This window comes from Vicia villosa, linkage group LG5, assembly GCF_029867415.1.
Source record: "Vicia villosa cultivar HV-30 ecotype Madison, WI linkage group LG5, Vvil1.0, whole genome shotgun sequence".
Lineage (NCBI taxonomy): Eukaryota > Viridiplantae > Streptophyta > Magnoliopsida > Fabales > Fabaceae > Vicia > Vicia villosa.
Window position 1 is genome coordinate 71741904 of NC_081184.1, and position 22470 is coordinate 71764373.

At 38.9% G+C, this 22470-nt stretch overlaps 1 pseudogene; it reads right to left on the reverse strand.

The window, feature by feature from the left end:
• LOC131604828 (uncharacterized) overlaps positions 1-22470 on the reverse strand; it is a 70617-nt pseudogene that overhangs the window by 16736 nt on the left and 31411 nt on the right.

The window sequence follows — 22470 nt, forward strand, 5'->3', positions numbered from 1 at the left end:
GCTACTCTGACCAAAGCTATTTCCTTGCCACGCAATTGCTTCAGTCTTCGATCTTCAATCCTCACAAGTAAGGTCTCAACCATCAAGTTGTCTTTCACCTGTACATCATCTACTTGGGTCACATGGGACGGGTCTGAAATGTATTTCTTCAACTGAGACACATGAAATACATCATGCAAATTTGCAAGCATCGACGGTAAAGCGATACGATATGCCACTTCCCCCACTCTTTCAGAAATTTGGAATGGTCCAATAAAACGCGGAGTCAACTTCTTTGACTTCAATGCCCGACCAATACCTGTCATAGGAGTAACTCTCATAAACACATGATCTCCCTCTTGAAACTCAAGTGTTTTCCTCCTCTTGTCATGATAACTCTTCTGATGACTCTGAGAAGATCTCATCTTCTCCAGAATCATCTTAATTTTCTCCGTAGTCTGTTGTACAATTTCTGGACCAATCACAACACTCTCACCAGATTCATACCAACACAACGGCGTCCTACACCTCCTACCATACAAAGCCTCAAACGGAGCCATACCAATACTCGAATGATAACTGTTGTTGTAGGTAAACTCAATCAAAGGCAGGTAACTATCCCAAGTACCTCCTTTTTCCAACACACAAGCTCTCAACAAATCTTCTAACGACTGAATCGTCCTCTCAGTCTGTCCATCAGTCTGCGGATGATAAGTAGAACTCAATCTCAGCTTAGTACCCAAAGCTTTCTGCAAACCTTCCCAGAACTTAGACGTAAACCTCGGATATCGGTCTGACACGATACTTGAAGGAATACCATGCAGACTCACTATCTTCTCAATATACAATTGAGCCAGCTTCTCCATCGGATAATCAATTCTTACCGGTATAAAATGTGCAGACTTCGTCAACCTGTCCACCACGACCCAGATAGCCTCACAATTTCTGACAGTTCTCGGCAAACCCGACACAAAATCCATTGATATGCTATCCCACTTCCATTCAGGAATAAACATCGGTTGCATCAACCCAGATAGTTTCTGATGCTCAATTTTTGACTTCTGGAAAGTCAAACAAGAATACACAAACTCAGTAATTTCTTTCTTCATTCCCGGCCACCAAAACAACTTTTTCAAATCATGATACATCTTGGTAGCACCAGGGTGAATACTCAACCCACTACGGTGTCCTTCTTCTAAAATACGCTTTCGGAGTTCATCAATATCAGGAACACAAACTCGGTCACCAAACCTCAGTGTTCTCGTCAACTCTGAATTCACCATTCTTGCCTTGGTTGATCATAGTCAACTTATCAATTAATTCAACATCAGTTTTCTGACCTTCTCTGATTTCTTCGAGAATACCACTAGTCAGCTTCAGCATACCCAATTTGACACTAGTAGGAGTACACTCACACACTAAACTCAAGTGTCTGAATTGTTCAATCAAATCCAATTCCTTCACCATTAGCATAGACATATGCAAAGTATTTCTACTCAATGCATCAGCCACAACATTTGCCTTACCAGGATGGTAATTCAAACTAAAATCATAATCTTTAAGGAATTCTAACCACCTTCTCTGCCTCATATTCAGCTCTTTCTGATCAAAGAGATACTTCAGACTCTTATGATCACTGAATACTTCAAATCTCGAACCATACAAATAGTGTCATCACAACTTCAAAACAAAAACCACAGCTGCCAACTCCAAATCATGAGTCGGATAATTCCTTTCATGCACTTTGAGTTGCCTCGATGCATAAGCGACCACTTGTTGATTCTGCATCAACACACCACCTAAACCCATCAACGAAGCATCACAATAAACCACAAATGATTCTGTCGGATTCGGCAAAATCAAGATAGGAGCACTAGTCAACCTCCTCTTCAGCTCTTGGAATCCTTCTTCACACTTTGCATCCCAAATAAAAGCCTGACCCTTCCTGGTCAATTTAGTTAGCGGCAATGCTAACTTTGAAAAGCCTTCTATAAACTTCCTGTAATAACCTGCCAAACCAAGGAAACTACGAATCTCTGACACTGACTTCGGCGCTTCCCACTGAGATACAGCCTCTATCTTTGTAGGATCAACAGCAATACCATTCTTAGAAATCACATGCCCAAGAAAACTGACTTCCTCTAACCAGAATTCACACTTCGATAGTTTCGCAAAAAGTTGCTTCTCTTTCAACAGCTCTAACACAGTTCTGAGATGTTCCGCATGTTCCTCCTCATTCTTAGAATATATCAGAATATCATCTATAAACACCACCACGAACTTATCGAGATAAGGATGAAAGATCTTGTTCATATACTCCATAAAAACACCAGGTGCATTAGTAACTCCAAACGGCATTACAGAATACTCGTAATGTCCATACCTTGTTCTAAAAGCAGTCTTCGGAATATCATCATCTTTCACACGAATCTAATGATACCCATACCTCAGATCAATTTTGCTAAACACACGCGCCCTAACCAACTGATCCGTCAAATCATCAATCCTCGACAATGGATACCGATTCTTGATAGTAACCTTGTTCAATTGTCTGTAATCTACACACAACCTCATTGAACCCTCCTTCTTCTTTACCAGCAACACAGGCGCACCCCACGGCGAAACACTAGGACGAATAAATTTCTTCTCAAGCAATTCTTCTAACTGCTTCTTCAGTTCAGCCAATTCAGACGGCGACATACAATACGGTGCCATCGACACTGGACTAGTTCCCGGAATCAAGTCAATGGAAAATTCTACTTCTCTTTCCAGTGGTAATTCATCCACATCTTTTGGAAAAACTTTTGGAAACTCACACACCACAGGTAATTCGCTACTTGTCACTTTTTCCTTCACATTCATCAATGCGAACAACATAAACACTGTTGCACCATCTCCGATATCCTTATTCACCTGTCTAGCTGTCATTTCCATATTATCAGAACTAACCTCTTCAGGAAAGATTACTGTCTTCGCAAAACAGTTGATATGAACACGGTTGAATTCTAACCAGTTCATTCCCAGGATTACATCGAGTTGTTTCAACGGAAGGTGTTGCACCCCAAAATTTGCCCATCTAATTTTATGCTAACTCGCTAAGTTTCATATTCATATGCATCTTTCCAATAGGTCATCCAACATATCATGCATTCATCTAACAATAAAGATTGGCATTGGATCACTGATCATGGAAATTAGGGTTTCTATCCCTTATGATGGAGCTTAACAAGGTTTTTCAAATAAGGATCAAGATTTAGGGTTTATTTCCCTATGTTCGAGTTCATCGAGGTTTTTTTATTGAGACCAACTGGATTAGGTTTTATTTCACTATTCATTTATTAATCAAGGGGATCTTTCTTATGGAACATGGACGTAATTATTTGGTGCACTGCTTGAATTATAAGTTATGGTACAATGTAGATAAATATGTTAATCCATGTCAAACATTTTTGAGATTTTTATGGGAATTGCTTAAAGAATGATTTATCATGGGCCATGGCTTGGAAAAGAGGTAATTTAAATTTCATTTGAGAATGTGAAGAGAAAAAGTTCAACTCCCATTACATAATCCAAATTCAAATGCATCATTGAGAAAGCTACAGGAAAATTAAGCTTTGACCTAGGTCATGTTTGTTTGTTCTTTGGACTTATCTTATGCCATCTTATTCAAGAGAAAGATTGGAAACATGGGAGGAGAGATTTAAATTATCATACATATTCCCAAGGTTCATATCATCATAATTTCATTTGCAAAAGTATTTTCGAAGCTCAGTACAGGAAAATCACTCTCATTACAACATTACATGTCTAATGCACTTTTATATTACACCTTGGAAAAGAATTACACAAAAAATTTGCGGTTCACATGTATGCTAATTTTGATAGCAGCATAACTTATGACGTTTTTGAAAGCCCTGCTGGTTTGTTGTCAAGGAGTGCATCCCTTGTGAACTATCCATTGTTCGCTATGCATATTCTTGCTTTGGAGGGGGGAGCTTGTCGCTGTTATACAAAGGATGCCTGAAAAAAATAACATATATGTATCAGCACCATGCCATTCCTACAGAAGTCACGACATAAACAAACAGTTCCAAAACCAAGTGATTCGACCATGAAAATCCGTTTGAGCTGAATACAAAAGAGAAATCCAGATTCCAATAAATCAATCTATTCACAATTTTAACCACACATAAAACAACAAAGTTTAAATCCAACACACATGAAACTCAGAAAATATCAGCATCACACCATTTCAAAATATTCCAATCCCTTCCTAACAGTTGCTAATTAACTTTCCCTAAATCATCACATAACAGAACCCAACATCACTAACAGAAATATCCTAACTTCTAACAACCTAGTACAATTTCCGAACCTCCTAACTGCCATAACAGAAAGACAGGTGTAACTGATTCCCTAACAGTCTCTAACCAACCCTAACTAACTTCCAAAATCAGTTACAATCCCTAACAAATCCTATAACAGAATTTAACTGAGTTTCAACAAAAAGTCAGAGGCTAACTAACCTGGAATCTCAGAGAATCTCTTCCCTCACCTATATATTCTCTTCTCCACCTTCATTCAACTCTTCCCCACCACTTTATCACCTTCAAATCACCATTATCTTCATCACTTCAACCTTTTCAGAACCTCCAAATCATCAACCATTTCTCATACAACCATTCATCATCTTCAACTCTCTCTTCAAAGCTCTTCAACCTCCATCTTGCTCCCTTCAGCTTCATACTGCAACTTCATACCTCACGCTCCATCTCCTTCATCAATCTTCAACTATCTTCATCAACTATCTTCATCAACTCATCCTCACAAACGCATCAATCTTCATCTCAATAACACCGCATAACGCCATTCATCACACAGAAGCATAGCGAGAAAAGAAAAATCAAAATTAGCAGAAGACGAAGAGAAGAAGAAGAAGATAGCGCAAGAAGTAGAAAGATAACGGAAGAGTTCCTGAAGAGAAGACTTCCTCACGGTCATTTCGCCAAGTCGACGCCGTCGAAGGAGCGCCGAAATGACTCTGGTAGGTAAATGCGAACTCCTCAAACTTTCTTCTTCTCTTTACGCTATTTTTGCCATACAGTAGATTATTGTCCTCTGATTATTTCCCCCATAGTCTCGTTCCTTGATTCGTCACCATCGCTGGTTAATTGAACATTTAGCTAGATCTAGGGTTTCACTTTGGGTTTGATTATGAGAATTTGAGGGAGAATCAAAGAAGACAGAGGAGATTGTCGTCGTCAGGGCAACGTAACGACTGGGTTAGTGGTTTCAATTGGAGGTTCTGACCTCCGGCCGTCGCGGTCGCCGCCGTAGGGCGATTTCCGGCCACCGTGTGTTTAGAGAGAGAGACGTGAGAACGAAAGGGAAAGTCTGAGTAATAGGAAGTTGAATCGACGCCCTCACTTAATCCTAATCTCCCTTTTCTTCTTTTTAATCGATGTTAGGATTAATCACGTTTAATTATATTAATTAATGTTAATTGGTATAATTGGAAAATAACATAAGGTTTTAATGTGGTTAATTGATTCATTATAGTTGATAATTAAAATTGGACGTTTAAAATCTGAGTACAATCCTTGGGCCACCGAATTCTGAATGTACTCCCCTGAAGGCTCATTGGTGCCATTTTTTGGCAAATCGAACAAAAAAAGTTGCTGCTGAACCAACCTTGGGCCATTTCCCATAGGCATGCGCCTCGCTTGCTAAACAGGCCCCTAATTTCAATGTTCACCCCTCTATTCATGTTAGATTTAGGTTTTAATTAGATTTTTTTTCTATTTCCCTTAGGTAATTAAAATACTAATCTTCACTATCTTTTTTAGACTTTAACATAATTCTTGACATAGAAAATAATCACTAAAAAATGTTAGTCTAGGCTTTTATTTTAATTCTTTTGCTTGATTAGAATTCTTGTTTTGTCATATAAAAGTCATAGAAAATAAATAGGATTTCAATCCATTTCATGCCATATTTTGACTTGTTTCTTTCCATGTTTTTTTTACCAATTTAGCAATATATTTTGAATCCTTGTTTTCGTGTTTAGTTGCTATATTTCAAGTCATTTTTAGTCCAATTTGTTTGTATTGATATTGTATCATTTTTGGCCTATAATTTTGATCTCACTTGTAATCTCATTCCTTTAGATTTAGGACCTATAATATCTTCATAATATTAGGCTTAGTCTTTCCCTTAAAATCCTAACAATTAGGTATAATCATGACATTAGGCTAGTTATTCATTTTAGGCTAGTTTTCTTCTTCTTTTTCTTTTCAACATTAAAACATTAACAAATAGAGATGAGTGGGATTCATTCCCTAATCTGTTTCTCGGCCACTACTTAATGGGAGAGAAATGAGTGGGATTCATTCCCTAATCTGTTTCTCGAACATTAACTAATGGGATAGAGATGAGTGGGATTCATTCCCTAATCTGTTTCTTGAACATTACATAATGGGATAGAAGTGAGTGGGATTCATTCCCTAATCCGCTTCTCGATCATTATACATTTTCATGTGATTCGAATCGCAAAGTAAATTCCCTTATTAAACACTCAACCAAAAACACTTAATAAAGGCTCAGACCTAAACAAAGTAATGAAGTGGTGCGAAGCCTTGTATTGGGTTTTGTTCATCATGGAATTACGTCTAAAAGACACAAACCAATTTTCTCTCTTCTCTCTCTTGCCTCCGAGGCATTCTTTCTCTTGCCTTCAGGGTATTCTTTCTCCTAATCAGACACGTTATTTCCGCTCCATTCCCAGCTTAAGACTCCAGAGGTCGAGCAGCGGAGTGCGAACGTAACTCCGTCCACTAAAAAACACAAAAACAAACAAAAACTAAAGAGCCGAACTACGGCGCTCTGATTCCTGAAAAGGATACGTAGGCATTAGGTCGCGGGGCCTAAGCGAGCACAATTATTTATAAACCTTATTTTCCCCGTGTTTCTCTTCTTTCCTTTGCATGCATTCCCTTAGCATTAGATTTATAATTAACACACCCTTAGAATAGAACAAACATAAGTGGATCCTGTGGAGTACCACAGACGTGAGGGGTGCTAATACCTTCCCCTTGCGTAACCGACTTCTTACCCGATCTTTGGTCGCAAGACCTTTTCTTATCCTTTCCTTATTCCAGGTTTTCTGATATTCCTTTCCCCCGATGGGATAAATATATTGGTGGCAACTCCGTTCATTTTCGCGAGCGTGCGACAGAAGGCACACTAAGTCCATCCCGAATTCTCTACCAAAAATGTCAACTGGACAATTCAAGCATGCAGACGAAGTAGTTACTGAACCCGACGCAGGAGTGTCAATAACCATACTTCCATTTATGTCAGATATCTCAAGATTTAGCCTCTCAGCACAATCCAAAGAAATAAGAGAGTGAGTTGCTCCAGTATCAATAATTGCAACTAAAGGTGTGCCATGAATGAAACACGTACCTTTAATCAACCTGTCCTCTGGAGTAGTCTTTGACCCGGTCAAAGCAAAAACCTTTCCTCCTGATTGGTTCTTCTTTGGCTTAGGATAATTCGGACTGATGTGACCCTCTTCACCACAGTTGTAACAAGTCACAACCCTCTTTTTGCAGTCAGCAGCAATATGACCCACTTGGTCGCACTTGTAACACTTTTTCTGATCAAGCTTGCACTCATTCCTACGATGTCCCATCTCACCACAATTATAACATCTGATACGAGCACTGGAATCTCCCCCATTGGGTTTCTTCCAATCAGCAGGTTTACCTCTACCATATGGCTTACCTCTATCCATAGGCTTCTTACCCTTTCTGTCAACCAACTCGCGAGAGTGAGATGACTTCAGCTTGATGTTATCTCCTTCGAAAATCCTGCTAAAATCCACCAGATTAACAAACCTCCGAATCCTCTGGTACCTAATACCCTGCTTGATTTCATCACGAAGACCATTCTCAAATTTGACACATTTTGAGAACTCACTCGCTTCATCATTGTTATAATGCACATAGTACTTTGCTAGCTCCACAAACTTTGCAGCATATTATGGTACTGTCATGTTACCTTGGACCAGCTCTAGAAATTCAACCTCTTTTCTGCCTCTAACATCCTCCGGAAAATACCTCCTCAGAAATTCCCTTTTGAATATAGCCCAAGTAATTGCTGTACCACCAGCATCCAGTTCAGCTCTGGTTGCCAACCACCAGTCATCAGCCTCCTTAGATAACATGTGAGTGCCACACCTCACCTTGAGATTCTCAGCACAGTCAATGACTCTGAAAATCCTCTCGATCTCCTTGAGTCATTTCTGAGCGCCTTCAGGATCATGCGTGCCTTTGAACAATGGAGGATTGTTCCTCTAAAAATTCCCCAACTGCCTTTCAGCACCAATCCCTGCTCTTACGGCATTTCCTCCAAGCACACCAGCAATCATGCCCAGAGCCTCATCGATACCATCATTATTTCTTCCTCCTCTTCCAACCATTGTTCTTCTTAACACAAACAATCCAGTCAGAACAAAAGTATCGACACATAACTCATATTAGTCGCATACGCAGGAAAGACTGACATTAAGACTCTGGTCACAACGACTGACTATGCTCTGATACCACTATTGTAACACCCCTCTAATAACCCGCGGCAATTAAATAAATATTAATCAGAGTAAACATGCAAGAGGTCACAATTCATAAAATAAAGAAAACACATGTCGGCACATGTCATGCATTCATTGAAACATCTGAAATTATAACTCGTTAAATAAAATCGTGTTTACACAGCGGAATTGAATTATCAAGTCAACATTCATCATTAATGTATTAGACTTCAACAACATAACAAATATAGTTATAATCAAAACTCCAAAACAACGCGTTCCCAGTGTTACATCTACCAGAGCATGACACCGACACTATAACTAAAAACCGACTTATGGGCTAATCCTCACCAAGTCGCGCCGCTATCCTCAATCTGAAAATGACAACAAGTAAAGGTGAGTCTCATCATAGTTAACCAATGTTATTGCATCATAAATAACAATATATCATAATTATATCATTTCACCCAATTGTTTCATATCCAGATACATCATCATCACACATCCACAATCATCAAACCATCACATAGCATATATAATCATATTACAAAATTATGCATATGTATGCAACGGACACTATGCATGTGGTACCAACATCACCAGTGGAAAAATCCACCGACCGATCTATCATCATCCAGATACGGCCCTGCCAGCACAAATTCCACACAATGGGAATCTTGCCCTTCACTGTATCCCATCATCGTTAGGATACAACCCTCATTAAATGATTATGAATACATGCAACATATATACAACATACTATCATCATCATCATACTATGAGTAGCATCATCTTATACTCATTCATCATCTCTCATCATCATCATCATTAACAAGTATGTTCAATATACATATAATTGCATCATTCAATAAATCAAACAACAATATTCCATACAGATTCATCAGTTTAAAGTCACCCGTCATCAGACTTTCAACATCACAAAACAGCAAAATCTACAGGTCACGCTGGCCATACGCGTACCATACGCGTACCAACAGAGCCCGAATTTCACAAAAACACATACCATACGCGTATCATACGCGTATGGACAGAACTAGAATTCCCACACAAAATGCACATACGCGTACCAGCCAGGCATACGCGTACCCTCACCAGGTCATACGCGTATCATACGCGTACCAGCAGAAGACCCATTTTGGTGCACAATGGGGAGCGTACCATACGCGTACCACCCCCCATACGCGTATCATACGCGTACCATACGTGAATGGGCAGAAGTTCCCAAAACCTGCAACTTACCCATTCGTCTTCCTCGCGATTCACCTGTCACAACCTGCGATTTGGGTCTCAAAACCAGAAATTTCACATCCTAACAGCATACGGATTCATCCAACACTCACAGTATATGATTCTATAATTAATTTCATTCATCATACTCTAAATCTACTCAGTTATTAGGGATTTAATAGTCTTAGGTCCAATCTAAATGATGAACACAAAACAACAAATCCAGAATATAGAATCAATGAATCCAACAATACTCCTAATCCATACTATCACCTATAATACGATAATAAAGATTAAATGGAGAGTCTCCCCTTACCTTAGAATAGAGTTCTTGGTTCTTGGTCTCTCCCTCTACAGTTCTCCTTCACGTTCCTCGTTTCCAACTTCTGTTCTTTCACGTTCTTTCTTTGTTTCCCAAATCCAATTGTTTTATGAAAATAATAATAAAATTAGTAAAAGGTTTATTAAATCACCCCCTTCTTTTACTATTTCCTCACATGGCCCAGTGCTATAAACCGTCATTTTCTATTATTTCCACAAAATCCTTATAATTCTAATTATTAATTCAATATTCCAATTAAATTAATATTAAAATTATATGGGTGTTACATGAACAACCGCAATAGAATCGATTTCTAACCAGATATTCCTCCAACCCTTCTCATGAGCGAACTCAATTGCAAACATAGCACCATTGAGTTCGGCAATGAGAGAGTTGGAAACACCAAGAAAATTAGAAAAAGCTCCAAGGAATCTACCATCAAAGTCTCTGGCTATACCACCACAAGACGATATACCCGGATTACCATGAGAAGCACCATCACAATTGATTTTAATCCAATCCCACGGTGGCGGCTTCCAAATTACTTCTAAAATCTTTGGAGCATTGGGAGGTTGAATTGAAACTTTAAAGTACTTAAGAATTCGAAACTCATGAACGTCGATGAATGAAGGAGTTTTGAATATGTTTCCCGTTAGCCCACAAACCGAAATGATTCTAGAAATAGCGGAGGCAGTGGTGGTAATTTTTTCTTTGAATATTTTACAATTTCGGGCTAGCCAGATCGAATTAAAAATATGGATAACCGCCACTTTGAAGATATTCTTACATTGGTTAGACCATGCCCTCTTGCAGAAGCACCAGATGTCCTCCCAGCCACGGATATTAGTATTGATGTTCAAAGAAGATACAAGCCATTTCCAAAGGTGGGTAGCAAAGGTGCAAGTGTAAAACAAATGATCAAAACTTTCTTCGTCCGCAAAACATAAAGAACAGATAGAAGGAAATGCGAAACCTGTTTTCTTAAGCTGATCGTCTGTGGCTAATTTATTCAGCAGCATCCTCCAAACAAGAAAAGATTTAGAAGGCGGTATAAATTTCCCCCAGATCCAATTCCACCAATCTAATTGGATGCCCGGGTTACGCTTAAAGTTATAAGCTTCTTGAAGAGAAAGAACACCCGAATCCGAATGGTTCCAAATCCTCTTGTCCAGGCGAAGGTCGAAAGGTATGTGACAATTTGTTGCGCGATTTTGAATAGATATCGGGATGGACCCACCATCATTAGAAAAATTCCACTTACCATCAATGATGAATTTACTGACCATGACGGTGTCAGCAGCATTAGGAGAATCTAAGTCAAGCTTCAGCGGTTCGCCACACCAACGGTCCTCCCAAAAACTAATCTGCTCACCGTTTCCCAACAGCCAAGAAGAGTTGTCACAAATGGTCGGGATTTCGGCTTTGATACTCGACCAGATCGAAGAGAAGATATGATGGTTGATGACAACGCGGTTCTGCAAAACACGACATCTAAGCAAAGAAGCCCAAGCCTCATCAGAGTTGAAGAAATCCCATCCAAGCTTCAAATTGGAAGCCTCATTGAGCGCGACAATGGAACGAATACCGAGCCCTCCTTCCGACAACGGCTTACAAACATTTTTCCAAGCAACTGTCACCACCTTACTAACCGCAATGTCGCCACTCCAAATGAAGTTACGAGCTGCCTTATCTATACGCCTTATCAAGGAAACCGGCCAGTTATAAATCCTTAGCGAGTGAATGAGCATGATGTGGATAGAAGATTTCACCAATTCAACTCTGCCCGCAAAGGAAAGCAACGGTCCTTTCCAAGATGCCAACTTCAGAATAATTTTATCCACAATCGGCTGGAAATAACAGCTTTTCGGCCTCCCCTTGAAAATAGGGACTACAAAATATAAGAACGGGGCAGCACCGATATTAAACCCGGACCTGTTTGCAAGAATATTCAATCTAGATTATGTCATTGCTCCGCCAAAGATGAAAGGTTTCTTGATATTAATCCCCTGCCCAGAGATTGCAGAGTACTCCCTAAAAATAGAAGCGAGAGAGTTGAGATTCGATAAAATTCCCTTGCAAAACAGGAGCACGTCATCCGCAAAAAAGATATGAGAAGGAATCATAAGTTTTCTGGGACCCGAAATCAGATCGATACAACCATCATCCACTTTATTTCGAAAAACCTGCTTAAAACATCTTCCGCTAGGTAGAAGAGAAGAGGCGATAGCGGATCGCCTTGACGAACTCCCCTAGAACAATTGAAGAAACCATGCTTCGAACCATTAATAGCAATAGAAATCCAGGCTGAGTGGAGGATATTGGAGATCCATAAGCAAAAGGTATCGTTGAACCCAAATTGATGTAAAACTTTGAGAAGGAAACTCCACTCAATCGTGTCAAAAGCCTAAGTAATATCATCTTTGAGAGCCACATTGTCGCACCAAGACTTGGAATCCATCAAATTAAAAGCTTCTGAAGCTAACGCTATACAATCCTTCATGTTTCGGCCTTGGATAAATCCATGCTGCTCCTGGGAAACAAGATATGGCATAATAGACGCAAGTCGATCGGCAATTATTTTTGTAATGATTTTGAACTTGAAGTTGGAGAGGGCAATAGGCCTAAAGAGATCCATAGAATCGGCACTGTAAGTTTTAGGAATCAGCATTAACACACTTGAGTTGAAGCCGTGAGAAATCCATCCAGATGAAAAAAATTGAAGAACAGCATCAACCACTTCTTTCTTTATAATACTCCAAAAACATTGGTAGAAAGTCGCCCCAAAACAGTCTGGCCCAGGTGTGAAGGATAGAAAAACACTTAGAAAGGGGGGGTTTGAATAAGTGTAGCTTTAAAACTTGTAAGATAAAAATAATTTGCACAATGATTTTTATCCTGGTTCGCTGTTAACTAAACTACTCCAGTCCACCCCCTTGGAGTGATTTACCTCACCTGAGGATTTACAAGATTACAATGGTTTTCCACTTAGACAACTTCTAAGTCTTCTAGAGTATACTGATCACAACCTGATCACTCTAGGAACAAACTGCTTAGATACCCTCTAAGACTTTCTAGAGTATACTGATCAACAACCTGATCACTCTAGTTCTTACAACTTAATGTAAACAAATTTGTTTAAGAGTTACAATGCTTCTTATAAAGCTATTATCACAACTGTGATTTTCTCTTAAGTTTAAGCTTAATCTCACTAAAGTATCACAACAACAATGTAGTGAGGTTGATGATGAAGTTAGAGAGCTTTTTGAATTTGACAGTGTTTCTGTATATTAGCGTAAGTGTTGTATTCAGCTTCTCATCAGAACTTCAATATATAGGTGCTTGAGAAGATGACCGTTGGGAGCATTTAATGCTTTGCGTAATCCGTACAGCATTGCATTTAATGTTTCACTCTTTTGTCAACTACCTCGAGCCTTGCTTTCGCTGTGTCTACTGACGTTGCCTTTAATAGCTTCTAACGTTCCTTTTGTCAGCCAGCGTAGCCTGCCATCTTGTACTTGCTTCTGATCTGATGTTTGTGTAAACAACATTTGAATATCATCAGAGTCAAACAGCTTGGTGCAGAGCATCTTCTTGTCTTCTGACCTTGAAGTGCTTCTTAGCGTGATACCATGAGAACTTCAGTGCTTCTGCTTCTGATCTCAAGTCCTTCTGATGCTTCCATAGACCATGTTCTGATTCTGCTTGACCATCTTCTGATGTCTTGCAAGACCATATTCTGATGTTGCATGCTGAACCTTCTGAGTCAGTGCTTCTTGCGCAAATTTTGTGCATACTCTTTATATAATCCCTGAAATGGAAATTGCATAGTATTAGAGTACCACATTCTCTCATACAAAATTCATATACATTGTTATCATCAAAACTAAGAATATTGATCAGAACAAATCTTGTTCTAACAATCTCCCCCTTTTTGATGATGACAAAAACATATATAAATGATATGAATTTGCAATCAGAATATTAGACGACTAAAGACAAATACACAGCTATAGCATAAGCATATAAACATAGTGTGTGAATATGTCTCCCCCTGAGATTAACAATCTCCCCCTGAGATAAATAATCTTCCCCTGAAATAAATACTGGAAGAAAATTATAAATAAAGAACTTCCCTGAGTATTTTCCATTTCAGTTGAGACGATCACATATGCTTAGATCTTTCAGAACATTCATAGCTTCTGATTCTTGCTTCCATAGGTCAGCTTCAGAGCTTGAATTCCTTCTTGAATCATTGCATGCTAGATTGTATCAGAACATTGTTGAATGTACCAGAGCATCATCAGAGCATCTCTACATCCTGAAATGTTACAGAACAAGCTAAATGACAAAAGTCAGAGCATGAATGAATCAGAACATAATATATGTATCAGAACATATAATACGTATCAGAGCAAAAACAGTAATGTTTCAGAGCATATTTAGAATTAAAACATGCATCAGAACATATAAGGAATAAGAATGTGTTAGAGCATATTCTATCATCAGAATATCATAACATTCTTCTTTCTTGCTTCTGATCTTGAAGCTTTATAGCACTCAGCTTGCTTCAATTTCCATGAGCTTGTTTCCATACAGAATTGCTTTTCCCCATGTCTTTGCTTCTCATATTGAGCTTTTAAGAATATCTTCACTTCCTGCAAAACACTCAAAGACATAGAACTTGCAACTTCTGTTAGAAATGTGGAGACTTTCTCCCAGCAACTCATAAAGTAAATCAGATCATTTATCACAGTTTTCTCCCCCTTTTTGTCATAACATCAAAAAACAAAAGATTCAGATGAAAAACAAACAATATGAGAGAAAGAAGGATAATTTTCATTGATTTCAAAAGGAGAATTATCAGAAGGTACAAAGAAGATGCATATAAGACAGATGCAAGAAACAAAGAAAAACAACTAAGACACAAAGGACTAAGCATTGATAGTGTCTTGAATCCCATTATTGCTCTCAGTCTGTCTCTCCATGAAAGAGCGGAACTCAGCATTGATAGTGTCTTGCGTGTCCATGCGAGAAGCTAGCTCAGCCTGGTTCTTCTGAATAACCTCTAGAGTCTTCACCAGGAGAGAGGGTTCACCAGAAGAAGCTTCACAACTTCTGTCCAGAGCATTCTGAACAGCAGCTTCCATTGTTAGATCACCGTCATGATTTTCCTCAACAGGAATAGTCCCAATAGGATGATCTTTAGCACCAGCTTCTTCCATAGAAGCATCTCCATCATATTCTGCAGCAGGAAGATCAGAATCTCCATTCTCAAGAGCCTGAAGAGTGGCAGCAAGATTCCTTGGTGCAGAAGGACCTTCAACTTCTGGCGGGTCAACAACTTCCGGAATGACCAAATTGGGGTCTTCCTCAGAAGGATTTTCCCTCAGAAAGTCAAACAATGACTTGAAGTCTCCAGTCAGAACCGGATACTTAGGTCTCTAGACCACAATATCCCTGCAAGGATTATCCAGCAGCTCATCAACAAACATCTTCTCCTCAAGAACTCTCTTGTTTCTGATAGGATGAAAATATTTTCCATCATCTACTTCAAGAAGATATCCAGCATAACCAGGTGCAGCAGCCACTAGTCTCTTCTGAACAGCCATAGCTCCAACTTGAAAATCCTGGCGAAAGCTTCTCCAAAGGTTTCTAGTTGAAACATCATCAAGATCATTGAAGAAGGCATCTCTCAAGAGATCCACCCTACTAACAACTTCATGTCTAAACAACTCCAAGTAGATATGAGGTTCAGGTTCAGGAGGGTTGAAGGTGAATTTGTAGTCAGGGTAGAGGAGGCAGTATGGGTTGGATTTTCTGGTAGGTAAGGGATGGGATAGAGAAGGTGGAACAACTGTGGTTGAAGAAGATGGAATATCTGTGGGGATGGTTGATGAGGATGGGATATCAGAAGGAGTTGGGGGATAGATATTTAGTGGAGTAGGGTTCAAGACAGGTGTAGAAAGAGATGGTGGGGGAGGATTTGGTATGGTGAAAGTGTTTTGTGGTTCAGAAGGAGGTGGTCGGTATACTTGCCTGGGAAAGTTGTTAGTTCTTTCAGCACGGAAAGACTCCCTGATGCGCTTGTCTCGAAATTCCTTGGAATTTACTTTGATAGGATCAAAAGTGACCCTCTGCTTCTTGGCTTGCTTGGCTTCTTCTTCTTGAGCCTTTCTCTTCAGCCTTGTTTCTTGCTTCTTCTTATCCTTCTTCTGAAGGTCAGCTAGAGAAGGAAGAACTCTTCCACGAATCCACGCAGGATCAACAAAAGATTGAGATCTTACAGAAGCTTCCAAGTAATGCTTGACAGCCTTGTGAAGTTCTGCTTGGAACAAGGTAGCAAAACCTTCAACCGGAATTCTTCTAGTCAGGATATCTGGGAAGATTACAGGAGCAGAAGTTATCTCCCTGATAAGTTCCATCCTTAGCAGATCAAAACCATTGAAGACATGCCCTTGAATGACTCCAAAGAACTTGGACGTTCCAATAGTCCTTAGAGAATCCATCAGATCACTTTCTATCAGAATGTCTGAGATCATTCTGGCAAAAGGAATAATATTTCTTAGAATGTGAGGGTACTTCTCACGTTCTTCATCTCTTGATTCTTCAATAGACATCTTCAGATTCTGAAAAAGAATGTTGGAGATGTTGAGTTCAATTCTTCTTCTAATGCAGAAGAGAGTATATTTGTGATCAGGACTAATGTAAGAGGAGGAGAACGATCTTTTTCTGTGATGGAGAGAACCCAGAATAATCTCAGCCCAAACTTGATAGAACGCCCTCAATGTACCAGTTTTATGAGATTCAATACCAGTAGCAAACGATATTTGCTTTTCAACCTGTAGCCAACTAACTCTAGCATGAAGAGGACCAGTGCATCCTTCTTCATCATCCAGGTTGTACAACTTCCTTATACACTTCTCAGTGACCACAACTTCACGCCCTAACACGAAGGAGATGATTTCAGTTGGAGTAACCGTTGCATGAGCCCAGAAGTCTTTCACAAGAGTCGGATAAATTGTTCCAACCAATCTATCAAGATAGTTTGACCAGCCTTGTGCCAAAATCCTTGCATCAGGTGTGAAACCATGTGCTTTCAGATTTTCAAAATCCACATAAGACTCACAAAGAACTTCCATCTCTGCAGTAGGAATGGAGCAGGTCTTCAACGGGGCATACCCACGCTTGCTAAAAAACAGATGAGTGGAAGAAACTTCTGCTGGGCTTGAAGAACTTGATGAAGGATTCATGGTGAAATGCTTAGTTACAGACACAAGCTAGGGTTTATACGATGAATGCAGAAAGAGAGGGGCGAATGGAGAGAGAGAGTGAAAAAGATGAAATGAAGATGAAGCGGGGTATTTAAAAGATTGAATAAAAGAAAATAATAAATGCAATATGGTTTAAATTAAATGATTACAGAAAAACATGACATCAATTTGCATTTAATGAGATATGACGTTAGGAGAGATAAAGTGACAAACTGAAATGATTTGCACAGTTACCTAGGGCGGCGTCTCCTCAATTGCACGCATGCTTGTCCAAAAATAGTGAATACGTGTTCATTTTCTGGAAAGACTGGTGACAGCTGTTTTGCTTTAAAAGAGATTCTGAATCAACTTAGATAATGAAACGTTAGAAATAACAGAATCAGAACTTCTAATTGATCATTATCAGAACTTCTTATAAACACATAATCCCAACACATTTCAGAATATAACCATACATAAGATCTTCTCATCTTCTCATTCTGGGCATAAATCCATACTGATATTCTTCAGAATGAACTTAAACCTATCTTCAGCAAGGGGTTTTGTAAAGATATCATCCCATTGATGGTCTGTATCCACAAAGTTCAAAGAGAGAACACCCTTCTGAACATAGTCCCTAATAAAATGATGTTTAATCTCAATATGTTTAGCTTTGGAATGTAAGATATGATTCTTTGATAAACATATGGCAGAAGTATTATCACAGAAGATAGGAATGTTACTCAAATATATTTGATAATCTTCTAGCTGACTCTTCATCCAGAGCATTTGTGTGCTACACCCAGCAGCAGCAACGTATTCTGCTTCTGTTGTTGAGAGGGCAATGGTAGCTTGCTTCTTGCTGTACCAGGAGATCAAGTGACTTCTAAGAAATTGACAACTTCCAGAAGTACTCTTTCTTTCAATTCTGTCTCCAGCATAGTCAGCATCACAAAATCCTACTAAGTTGTATTCTTTAGATCTTCTGTAGACTAAACCAACATTAGTAGTACCTTTCAGATACCTCAGAATTCTCTTAACAACAGTTAAGTGAGATTCTCTAGGATCTGATTGGAATCTAGCGCACAAACAAACACTGAATAGAATGTCAGGTCTAGAAGCAGTTAAATATAGAAGAGATCCAATCATACCTCTGTACAACTTCTGATCTACCTTCTTACTTACCTCATCCTTACCTAGAACACACGTTGGATGCATAGGAGTTTTGGCTTCTTTGCTTTCAGAAAGATTAAACTTCTTCAGAAGTTCTTTCACATACTTCGTTTGATGAACATACGTTCCATCAGAAGTTTGATTGATTTGAATCCCAAGAAAATACTTGAGTTCACTAATCATACTCATTTCAAATTCAGCCTGCATAGACTTAGCAAACTCCACTTCTCAGTGAAGCATTAGATGTTCCAAAAATAATATCATCAATATAAATTTGACAAATTAAAATGTCCTTCTTAGACGTTTTACAGAAAAGGGTTGTATCCACTTGTCCTCTAGTGAAACCATTGTTCAGAAGGAAAGAACTTAATCTCTCATACCAAGCTTTAGGAGCTTGCTTCAATCCATACAATGATTTCTTAAGTTTGAAAACATGTTCTGGAAGGAGGTTGGTGGACATAGACTTCCTCATCTATATAGCCATTTAAGAAGGCACTCTTAACATCCATCTGATACAGAGTGATGTTATGTTGAGTGGCAAAATAAATTAGTAAGCGAATAGATTCTAACCTGGCCACTGGTGCAAAGGTTTTTGTATAGTCAATTCCTTCTTGTTGACTATAACCCTGAGCCACCAGTCTGGCTTTGTTTCTTACCACTTCTCCCTTCTCACTAAGCTTGTTTCTGAACACCCACTTTGTACCAATGATGTTGAATCCTTTTGGTCTAGGAACCAAATCCCATACATCATTCCTTGTAAACTGATTTAGTTCTTCTTGCATGACAATTATCCAATCTGGATCTTCTAGAGCTTGATCAACAGAAGTTGGCTCGATCAAAGAAACAAGACCTAATTGACATTCAGCATTGTTCTTAAGGAATGCTCTTGTTCTGATAGGATCATCTTTCTTTCCAAGGATCACATCTTCTGAGTGAGCTGAGGTGAGTCTAGAAGATCTTCTGACTGTTGGCTCTTCAGAAATCCTGAGATTCTCTAAAGATGCAGCAACTTGATCTTCTGATCCTTTACTTCTGAGACTTTCAGCTTCTGAAACTTTGCTTCTTGGTTCTACAGCTTCTGATATATCAATATCTATATCTACAAAATTCTCAAACTGCTTTGGCTTTTCAAGACCAAGCTTATCATCAAATCTGATATTGATTGATTCTTCTACAACCCATGTTTCAGTATTGTATACTCTGTAGCCTTTAGAGCGTTCAGAATATCCAAGAAGGAAACATTTTTGTGCCTTAGAATCAAACTTACCAAGATGATCTTTAGTATTCAGAATAAAACAAACACATCCAAAAGGATGAAAATATGAAATGTTGGGCTTTCTGTTCTTCCACAATTCATAAGGAGTCTTATTCAAAATAGGTCTTATAGAGATTCTATTTTGAATATAACACGCAGTGTTTATTGCTTCTGCCCAGAAGTGCTTAGCCATATTGGTTTCATTGATCATGGTTCTGGCCATTTCTTGCAGAGTCCTATTCTTTCGCTCTACAACTCCATTTTGCTGTGGAGTTCTAGGGAAAGAGAAATCATGGGCAATACCATTTTCTTTGAAGAACTCCTCAAAGAATCTGTTCTCAAATTCACCACCATGATCACTTCTGACCTTTATGATTTTGCACTCCTTCTCAGATTGAATCTGAGTGCAGAATTCAAAGAACACTGAATGAGACTCATCCTTGTGTTTTAAGAACTTTACTCATGTCCAGCGGCTATAATCATCTACGATGATTAATCCATATTTCTTCCCTCTGACAGATGCTGTTTTGACTGGTCCAAACAAATCAATGTGCAGGAAATCTAACGGCCTTGAGGAAGAGACAACATTCTTAGATTTGAATGCAGGTTTGGAGAACTTGCCCTTCTGACATGCTTCACAAAGAGCATCTGATTTGTATTTCAGATTTGGGAGTCCTCTGACCAGATTTAGTTTGTTAATCTGAGAAATCTTTCTCAAACTAGCATGTCCTAATCTTCTGTGCCAGACCCATTGCTCTTCAGAAGCAGACATAAGGCAAGTCACTTTCTGCTTCTCAAGATCTGAAAGATCAATCTTATAAATGTTGTTCTTTCTCTTGCCTGTAAATAGGATTGAGTCATCCTTCTGACTTATAGCCTTGTAAGACTTTTGATTGAATATTATATCATAACCATTGTCACTTAATTGACTTATGGACAATAAGTTATGCGTTAATCCTTCTACAAGAAGTACATCAGTTATGGAAGGAGAGTTACCAATACTTATGGTTCCAGAGCCAATAATCTTGCCCTTCTGATCTCCTCCAAACTTGACTTCTCCACCAGATTTAAGCACCATGTCTTGGAACATAGACCTTCTTCCCGTCATGTGTCGCGAGCACCCAGAGTCCAAGTACCATGACATTTTGTGCTTTGTCTTCTTTGATGCCAAGGATATCTGCAATAGAAATTATCTTCTCCTTAGGTACCCACAATTTCTTGGGTCCTTTCTTGTTAGTTTTCCTCAAGTTCTGATTGAACTTGGGTTTAGCATAATAATTAACAGGAGGGACAGCATGATATTCTTTAGGTTTGGCAGCATGATATCTTTTAGGTTGTGTCACATGCTTCTTGGTGTGTGTAGTATGAAAGCTTTGTGCATGTGAAGTGAGCCTAATATCATGTGAGTGGCCATATTTGAACTGATCATACAATGGCTTGTATGTGATTTTCAAATCATCTACAGGTTCAAATTTACGTGGGATATCACCCTCATAGCCAACGCCAATCCTTTTGTTTCCAGAAACTCCATATATCATAGAAGCAAGGTGACTTCTGCCAATACTTCTAGATAGAAACTTTCTAAAGCTCGAGTCATATTCTTTCAGAATATGATTGAGGCTAGGAATGGATTTTTTTGATTCAGAAGGAGATCCAATGTCTTTGGATAATTTTAAAACTTTTTCCTTCAGTTCAGAATTTTCCACTTCCAGCTTCTTAGTTTCATATTCAAATAGCTTTTTTAGCTTTTTGTATTTGATACTAAGATGAGCCTTGAGTTCCAGAAGTTCAATTAAACTGGAAACTAACTCTTCTCTAGATAGTTCAGAAAATACCTCTTTAGAATCAGATTCTGATGTAGATTCTAATCCATCATCCACTATGGCCATCAGTGCAAAGTTTGCTTGCTCGCCTTCAGAGTCTGATTTTGATTCTGATTCAGAATCATCCCATGTTGCCATAAAAACCTTCTTCTTATGAAACTTCTTCTTGGGATTCTCCTTCTGAAGTTTTGGATATTCATTCTTGAAGTGTCCAGGCTCATTGCACTCATAGCAGGTCACCTTCTTCTTGTCAGATCTTCTGCCACCGGAAGATTCTTCTCTTTCAGGCTTCTTTGAACTTCTGAAGCTCTTGAACTTCCTTTGCTTGCTCTTCCAGAGTTGGTTTACCCTTCTGGAGATCATGGACAATTCATCTTCTTCTTCTGATTCTGATTATTCAGAATCTACTTCTTCAGCCTAAAAAGCGTTAGTGCATTTTTTATAATTAGATTTTAATGCAATAGACTTACCTTTCTTCTAGGGCTCATTTGCATCTAGCTCTATCTCATGGTTTCTCAAGGCACTGATTAGCTCTTCCAAAGAGACTTCATTCAGATTCTTTGCTATCTTGAATGCAGTCACCATTGGACCCCATCTTCTGGGCAAGCTTATGATGATCTTCTTTACATGATCAGCCTTGGTGTAGCCTTTGTCCAGAACTCTTAATCCAGCAGTTAGTGTTTGAAATCTTGAGAACATCTTCTCAATATTTTCATCGTCCTTCATCTTGAAGGCTTCATATTTTTGGATTAGGGCAAGAGCTTTGGTCTCCTTGACTTGAGCATTTCCTTCATGGGTCATTTTCAATGACTCATATATATCATAGG